Here is a 9,552-nt window from a genome sequence, read left to right on the forward strand (position 1 = left end):
TGATGTGGTGGCAATACTTTTTGTTTTCTGAATGAATGCTTGAACAGTGCATATGTCTTTTTAATTTGTTGTTTATGAATGTTAAAATTGTTGGCTCTTGAAAGAATGATGAAAAAGGAGAAATATTATTTGATAATCTGAAAAATCATAAAAATGATTCTTGAAGCAAGAAAAAGCAGTGAAGAACAAAGCTTGCAGAGAAAAAAAATGCGAAAAAAAAAGAGAGCAAGAAAAAGAAAAACCAAGCAGAAAAAGCCAAAAGCTCTTTAAACCAAAAGGCAAGAGCAAAAAGCCAATAGCCCTTAAAACCAAAAGGCAAGGGTAATAAAAAGGATCCAAGGCTTTGAGCATCAGTGGATAGGAGGGCCTAAAGGAATAAAATCCTAGTCTTAGCGGCTAAACCAAGCTGTCCCTAACCATGTGCTTGTGGCGTGAAGGTGTCAAGTGAAAACTTGAGACTAAGCGGCTAAAGTCGAGGTCCAAAGCAAAAAACAGAGTGTGCTTAAGAACCCTGGACACCTCTAATTGGGGACTTTAGCAAAGCTGAGTCACAATCTGAAAAGGTTCACCCAGTTATGTGTCTGTGGCATGTATGTATCCGGTGGTAATACTGGAAAACAGAGTGCTTAGGGCCATGGCCAAGACTCATAAAGTAGCTGTGTTCAAGAATCAACATACTGAACTAGGAGAATCAATAACACTATCTGAATTCTGAGTTTTTATAGATACCAATCATTCTGAACTTCAAAGAATAAAGTGAGATGCCAAAACTGTTCAGAAGCAAAAAGCTAATAGCCCCGCTCATCTAATTAAGACTGATCTTCATAGATGTTTTTGGAATTCATTGTATATTCTCTTCTTTTTATCCTACTTTATTTTTAGTTGCTTGGGGACAAGCAACAATTTAAGTTTGGTGTTGTGATGAGTGGATAATTTATACGCTTTTGGCATTGTTTTTAGGTAGTTTTAATGTGTTTTAGTCACTTTTTATTATATTTTTATTAGTTTTTAAATAAAAATCACATTTCTGGACTTTACTATGAGTTTGTGTATTTTTCTGTGAGTTCAGGTAATTTCTGGCTGAAATTGAGGGAGCTGAGCAAAAATCTGATTCAGGCTGAAAAAGGACTGCTGATGCTGTTGGATTCTGACCTCCCTGCACTCGGAATGGGTTTTCTGGAGCTACAAGAGTTCGATTGGCACGCTTTCAATTGCGTTGGAAAGTAGACATCCAGGGCTTTCCAGAAATATATAATAGTTCATACTTTGCTCAAGGATAGACGATGTAAACTGGCGTTCAACTCCAGTTCCATGTTGCAGTCTGGCGTCCAGCGCCAGAAACAGGTTACAAGTTGGAGTTCAACGCCAGAAACAGGTTACAACCTGGCGTTGAATGCCCAAAACAGCCCAGGCACGTGAGAATCTTAAGTCTCAGCCCCAGCACACACCAAGTGGGCCTCAGAAGTAGATTTCTGCACTATCTATCATAGTTTACTCATTTTCTGTAAACCTAGGTTACTAGTTTAGTATTTAAACAACTTTTAGAGATTTATTTTGTATCTCATGACATTTTTAGATCTGAACTTTGTACTCTTTGACGGCATGAGTCTCTGAACTCCATTGTTGGGGGTGAGGAGCTCTGCTGTGTTTCGATGAATTAATGCAACTATTTCTGTTTTCTATTCAAACATGCTTGTTTCTATCTAAGATATTTATTCGCACTTCAATATGATGGATGTGATGATCCATGACACTCATCATCATCCTCAACCTATGAACGCGTGCCTGACAACCACCTCCGTTCTACCTTCGATTGAATAAATATCTCTTGGATTCCTTAATCAGAATCTTCGTGGTATAAGTTAGAATCCCTTGGCAGCATTCTTGAGAATTCGGAAAGTCTAAACCTTGTCTGTGGTATTCTGAGTAGGATTCAGGGATTGAATGACTGTGACGAGCTTCAAACTCACAAGGGCTGGGCGTAGTGACAGACGCAAAAGGATCAATGGATCCTATTCCAGCATGAGTGGGAACCGACAGATGATTAGCCGTGCGGTGACAGCGATAACCATAGATTGCTTCAAACCAACAATCTCCGTGGGATTCGACCCTTACTCACGTAAGGTATTACTTGGACGACCCAGTGCACTTGCTGGTTAGTGGTACGAGTTGTGAAAAGTGTGATTCACAATTCGTGCACCAATATTGGACTAGCTGTTCTAGATTCAGATGGTTGGTATTTCATCTTCTTGCATGCTACTTCATGTTCATAAGAACCTGATAATGATATATAACATAAAACTCTAGTATTAAATTTGTATCCCCTTTTGTAGGCTCCTGTAAATTATGTTTCTCTTCATTGTGTAAAACCAATTTTGAGGGTGCTGTCCATGGCAATATCTACAGTTTCAATCCATGTCTTTGGTGATGTGCCTTCCTCACCACTTGTTGGCATCCCGCATGTTACACCTCATTTTTCCTTATATTGTGTGTGTTTGGTTACTTTTATTATTGGATATATATCAGCCATTGGATTCTGTATTTTACACGACTTTTCCTAATATTTTGATTATTTTTATAACTAGATATTATTAGCCAACATAAGACACAGGTTTGTACTAGAAGTAAAGTGCTTGATTGATTTTCACCTTATCCATGTTTGTTAGATTTCATTTGCAGCTTCTAAATCATGTCTTAGTAGTTTTGTCCAAACCATGATATAGAGTTGCTCAAATAGAAAAACCAGACATATGATTAGCCAGTGGGTTTGATCTATAGTAAACGTTTCAAAACTTAAGTTTATCCCTTCTCTTTTAGTTATTATATCTATCTCCAGAAAATTGTTAAAATAAATGTCAAACTTGGTTTTATTTGTTATAAACTGTTCTCTCTTTCTCATCTCTCCCTTTGATGTAAAAGGGTTTCACATCTTAGTTTGTTTAGGCAACTTTCAACATCCCTCTTGAATTAACATATATGGAATAGAAGTTGACAAACCTAGTAACAAGAACTGTGCTGCCTTATGTTTTACATTTTGATGCAGCCATACTCATGATTTATTGACCTGCTTTACATTGTTGGTTGTTCCAGCCTTTTGCCTGTATTTGTTCCTATTTTAACATTTATTTTTATTCTATGAAAAACAGTTTTCCTACACAGGATCATATTAAAGACCGGAGGAAAATAGCACTTTGTTTAACATCCATTTTCTTTCTTGCTGCTATAATATGGTTCATAGGTAAGTGGCATACCACCATGCAGCTTTGGTATTATATTAGATGTTCTTAATTTTTAAACCAGATATGCATTAGAATTAATTGTTTTTTAAGAATGTGCCTGTAAACTGAAATTTCAGAACATGTACTGAAAAAATTGTTGGATGTTGTGCATGGGTTTCAAATGCTAATAGACCCTAAAGGTACTCATAAAATTGCTTATGGTTTTAATACATTTTCCTAGATGATTCCTATATTATTAGTATAGTTTAATTTGTATATGGATCTATTTATCACATTTTACTTGTGTCATGGTTGAGAAATGACAAATGTCCTATTATTTGGTTTGATAAATTTGGTTGTGTATTGGCTGAGAAATAAGTTGTGAATTGGTTGTTTTTGTTAGAATTGTAGACGGTGGAAATATCAAAGTTTTAGGGGAGGTTCTGCCGAAATTTTTCTGAACATTTTGGATAAAATTTAATGAAAAAAATTATAATTATTGTTATATCTTGTTTCTAATTTTTTGTTTTGGTTTTTCTTATTTACAAGAGTGCAAAAATGGTGACCATATGCTACCTTGAGGGCTCAAGAATATTTTTATTCATAGAGACACTAATCTATGTTAGATCCTTTAACTTTTGGTTGAACTTATGCAAGACATATAACTTGTAGAACTAATCAATGTACTCACTAATGTTATTTTGTTTTAAAACAATTTTAGCTAACTGAGGCATGTTTGAATTATGTATGTTTTTACATATTATATAAATGTAGACTTTCTTATTAAAATAGTTAATATATTAGTTAATTTAAAAAATAATTTAGTAAATTATGCATGCAATTTGTATTAAAAAAAATTATTACAAAATAATTATTTTGCTTTTGTAACTAAAGAAAAAAAAGTTACAAAATCAAGTTACATTTTATAACAAAATTTTATGATAGGAAAAAATAGATTGTCACCAAAAATACCTTGAAGATCAAAATTTGTTACCACTTTTGTAACGATTTTTGTTTTTTTGTATCAGAAAAATTTGTTACAAAATATCACTTTGAATTGTAACAGTTCCATTTTTTGTTACAAAAACTTTTTGTAACGGGACATACTGCAATGGCCCCTTTTTTGTTACAAAATCTTTTTGCTTCAAAATTTCGATTTTTTGTAACAATTTTTTTTGTTACAAATATTGCTTTTTCTTGTAGTGTGTGTGTGTTATTCTCTTTCTATGATTGTAATATTTGATTCGTTTGATTTTTTATGTCCATTATTTTGTGTATGAATGCATTAATATGATTGAGGCCTTCATTTTATTTAGCTCACTTACCCAAATAGCCTACCCCTTTTATCCACCATTATTAGCCAATTTTGAGCCTATTTCAATTTCCTTTTGTTCTTAATTTTAACATATCACTATCCCTAAGTAAAAAATAATAAATGTCCTTTATTTGGATCTTTGATTAGCTTAGGCTAGTGAGAGTATGTATCATTCAAGTGTGGGAAATTTGGAAACATTGGGTGAGATAAAAGTGTATTTTCGAGTTTTCATTAAAAATCTTAGAAATTGGGTACAAACTCATGCATTAAATGTTTAAACCATATATATTGATGCTCTTGTATATATTTTATTTTGAAAAAAAAAAAGTAAAAAAAAGGGAAAAAGAAAAAAATATAAAAAAATAAAAAGAAAAAGAAAGCAATAAAAAAGGGACAAAATGCCCCAAAGTAGAGTAATAATAATAATAATACATATGTATTATGGTTGAAAAGAATACATGAGTGTGTGAAAAAGTGAGAATTATGGATAGTTAGGTGTTATATTAGAATTTTATAGGTTGTTATATGTGTTAGGTGAGAGCCTAAGTTAGTCAAAGATTCAAATCTCATGCTCACTTGACCATATGCATCCTTACCTTGACCCTAGCCCGATTACAACCTATGGATAAGTCCTCATGATATTTGTATGCATGTATTGAATAATTATTGATTGTTAGATGAAAAATAAATCCTAGAAATCATGATTAGAGAAGAATTGAGTGAATCAACCCTATACACTAAAGCAATTAGAGCGGATACACATCTGATGAGGGGTTCGATTGCTCAATTACATGTTTTCACATATGATCATTTTTTCTCTTACATGTTTGTAAATTCTTTTCAATAACTCAATTCAATTGTGGATTTCATTTGATTGAGATTGCTTTAGCCCTTATGTTCATATATGTATTCTTGAGAATTGATTTAGTTTGACCAAGTAGTTGCATGCATTTAGATAGATTGCATTTAGATAGAGTGCATATAGATAGTTTGCATTTAGACATTTTGCATTGAATAAATGTTGATACCCCTTTCTTGTCTTTCTTGAGTTTAGCATGAGGACATGCTTGGTTTAAGTGTGGGGAGGTTGATAAACTCCAATTTTGTGGCTTATCTTGTGTTGAATTTAGAGGATTTTATCAAGTTTTTTCACATTTATTCAATGAAATAGCATGGTTTTGTGAAATTCTCCTAATTTGTGCTTAAGAGTGAAAATATGCTTTTTAGACTCTTAAATTGTTAAATTTAATTTCTTTCAATTCCATTTGATGCCTTGATATGTTTGTTAAGTGATTTCAGATTTAGAAAGCAAAGATTGGGTTGAAGAAATGAAGAAAAAAGCATGCAAAAATGGAGAATTCATGAAGAAATGAGGTTTTGGAAATCTTCCATGTGAGGCGTACGCATGACCCACGCGTACGCGTGACCAAAAATTTGCTAGGCGACGCGCATGCATGACAAGCAGCACGTGACATCATTAAAGAAACACGCTGGGGGTGATTTCTAGGGCTGCAGAAGCCCAATCCAACTCATTTCTGAAGCTATTTGATGCAGAATTCAAGACGGAACAAGGGGGGATCAATTAGAGTAGTGTAGGAAACATGTCTTAGGTTAGTTCTAAAGAGAGAAGCTCCCTCTTCTCTCTAGAAATTAGGGTTCTTAGTTTAATTTCATCTTAGATTTAGGTTTAATTTCTTGTTTTCAATTAGTTTTCCTTACAATTTCTTGTTATTACATCTCTGTTCTCTTAGTTTTTCTTGTTAATTTCTCTTTTATGCCACTTTTTATGTTCATGAACTCTTGTTAATTTTTGTTTCATTTAATGCAATTTGATGTTTTAGGTTCATTCTTGCTTGCTTGAGTTATTATTGTTATCTCCTTGCATTTGGTAGTATAGATTTTATATTTCTTACAATTTAATATGCTTTTCTTTTATTGCACACAAAGTGTTTGCTAAAATGCTTGGCTTAGGTTTAGAGTAGATTTTGTGCATTCTTGGCTTGGAAAGAGAAATTAGGTGCTCTTGACTCATTACTACCCAACTTATGTTGGTGATCTAGAGTTGTTAGTTAATATTGTTTCCATTGATGCTAATCTTTTACTAATTCAATTAGTAAGTGATTAGGACTTATAGATTGAGATTAACTAGTCTTATTTAATTTTCTCCCGATGTTAGAGATAACGAAATAGGATTATCTCTTGATAATTATTGTGTTATGATTAATGACTAGGATAGAAAATCTTGATTCTCAATCCTTGCCATGAATGCCCCTTTTTAGTATTTGTTATCTTTAGTTGTTTTCTTTATTTTATTGTCATTTAATTTCTTGTTTTACTATCAACCCACCCGTTGATCTCATAACCAATAATTGAGCACTCGATTGAAATTCCTAGGGAGAACGACCCGGCAGTAATACTCTCGGTTATTTTTATTGGGTTGAACATGTGACAACCAAAATTAAACTTTGATTGAGGGTTGTTTGTCGGTTTGGAACTATACTTGCAACGAAGCGATTTCTTTTATTGAGAAGAAAATTCTAGACCAACAATAACCCATTCATCAATGGTCCTGTGATAGTTGTTAACATTAAATTATGATTAACTAGAATTTATTTTGAGAACTGTTAACAGATTGAAGTTTGATTTCTGAATTGTTTTTCTTGAAATCTGATTTTTAAAATGTAATAGTAACTCTGTTAATGAATAAATAAATCTAAGATAACTGGAAACTCTGTTAATGAATAAATGATTTTTGGGTGAACATAATAGTTAATTGTAGGAGAACTAGGATTTTGTGAATAATACATATTTTTGTGTGTTTTGGTGTCAATGTTGCTAAAATTTTGATTAAGTTGGGTGATTATGTATTTGGGTATTTGGAAATGAAAAACTGTTAGTCTTTTGTTTAAAACAATTTATGAATTGATGAGATTGAAGTTGGATTGATGGATTACATGGAAATTGTGGATTATGATTGAATTATTAATTATTGAGAATTCTGATTTCCTGATTGATTGAGAAATCTTCTATTTGATAATTGTTGAGAAAATGTGGATAAGTTCTTGAGAAAGAGGGAACCTATAAGGGTGACTAAGTCCTATTTTTAGGGGAGATTATGTCCAAAATTTTATAAAAAAAAATATAAGAGATTCATTAAGTTGAATGTTGTGAAAAGTGCTTTGGATGCACGATTGATGAATTTGATGTTTGATAACTGGAAATGAATATTTGGTACTTTCTTGATAATGGTTAACGATTGATTATAAGATTGAAAAATGGGTATTCTTTGAAAGTTTGATTAAATCCAAGGCATTTGAAAGTGACTTGAAAGAATGTTTAAGAAAAAGTTAAGAAAAGAGAATCGAAAGTCAATTGATTAATTATGAATATAGTTTCGTAAGGACGGCAATGCATAGCGCTCACCTGATATATTGAGTACGATCTAGTGAGGACGACGAAGCGTAGCGTTCACTTAAGACCAGACATGTGGTTTTCCCCAAGAAGACGGCGAATATGACATGCTCATGGAGGGAAAGATTTAGTTTTCTTATGAGGAAGGCAAATACTAAATGCTCATAGAGGAAATGATTTCCGAAGATAGGGACAGTGATGCATAGTGCCTATTTCGGAGTTGTGGTAGGGTTGCAGGTAGCCAATCTGACACATGAGCTGATGACCTGCTTAGGACAGACATGCATCATAGTGTTTACGCATTTGCATTTGGTTGTATTTGCTTATTTTATTTCTTTGTGATTGTGTTGTTTGTCTTATTATGACTTGTTTGTGTGTTGAATTGGGTCTCTTGTACTATTAGTTTGTGTATTGAGGAGACTAAGAACTGATGTTGTGATTGAGAATCAATTATGTGGCTGAGAGATGGTTAATATGACTAATTTTGTGATTGAGATTTGTTTTAAGTTTATAAATTTAAAGAAAGTAATTAATTATCTAAAGTAAAACTAAAAGTATTTTCAAGGATTTGATAAATAGTTTTATTGAATAAAGTTAATTATTCGTATTTTATTCATTACTTTTACGGTATTCCCATTTCCTACTGAGAACGTGTGGTTTGGTCTCACCCCAAAATTTTTCACCCTTTCAGTGACACAGGTTCAAAGATTCAATATGAAACTCCAAGCAAATAGTAGATTTTATTTATGACTCATGTTAGTTTTGTAGAGTCCCCTCGCTCTTGTTGCTTAAGTTTTTATTTTATACAGAGGGGTAGGTGTTGTATCTAATTTTTATTTTGATTTCTTGTGTATAACATTTGTTATTATTAATATTTATGCGATCATTATTGTTATTTGGAAATATTTGATATGTGATTTTAATAAATAAAAACAAAATTTTCTGGAATTTTCTTAAAAACTGAAGCATGATATCGATATAAAGGCTCAATATTAAATAGTTATTAAAGGAAAACAGGTCAATAACACGTTACTTTTGGTACGATCATGACGTGCAGGAAGTTAGGTCGTTAGAATATGGTATCACTGCAGTTTGTTCTTGTTAGAGCCTTGGGAATGGACTGACTATGCTTCACTACATACTCTGAATATTTGTCATGCTTTGTGACTTGTTCTAATAACAAGAGTTTAAGTTTTATATGCATGACTATCTGATTTATGTATATGGGAACACTAATGGGTTATCGTAGACAAAATAGAAGTTATAGGTAATGCGATTCACGGGAATTGTGAGCATTAGTGTTTATGAAGTTAGCTTCATTTCGACATATAATCCTTATTCGTGCCACGCAAACTCGTGCCATCTCTTTCTTCATTATTTTTATTAGAATCCTTTGCTTTAGATTTTCTCCTTAGGAAGAGTGAAATAATAAGCTACCACTAAATTAAAAGTCAATTAATGATAACTAAGGAAGTGTGAAGTAATAAGCTAATGAGGATGTAATTCAATGCATGAAAGAACCTTGACTTGAAGTTGGGAGTTAAGGAATCCGATCTGTTCATACACTGGTCCGAGCTATAGGGTCGGGTTGGCCGGAGACAAAGGGAC

Source organism: Arachis ipaensis, chromosome B07, assembly GCF_000816755.2.
Source record: "Arachis ipaensis cultivar K30076 chromosome B07, Araip1.1, whole genome shotgun sequence".
Taxonomy (NCBI): domain Eukaryota; kingdom Viridiplantae; phylum Streptophyta; class Magnoliopsida; order Fabales; family Fabaceae; genus Arachis; species Arachis ipaensis.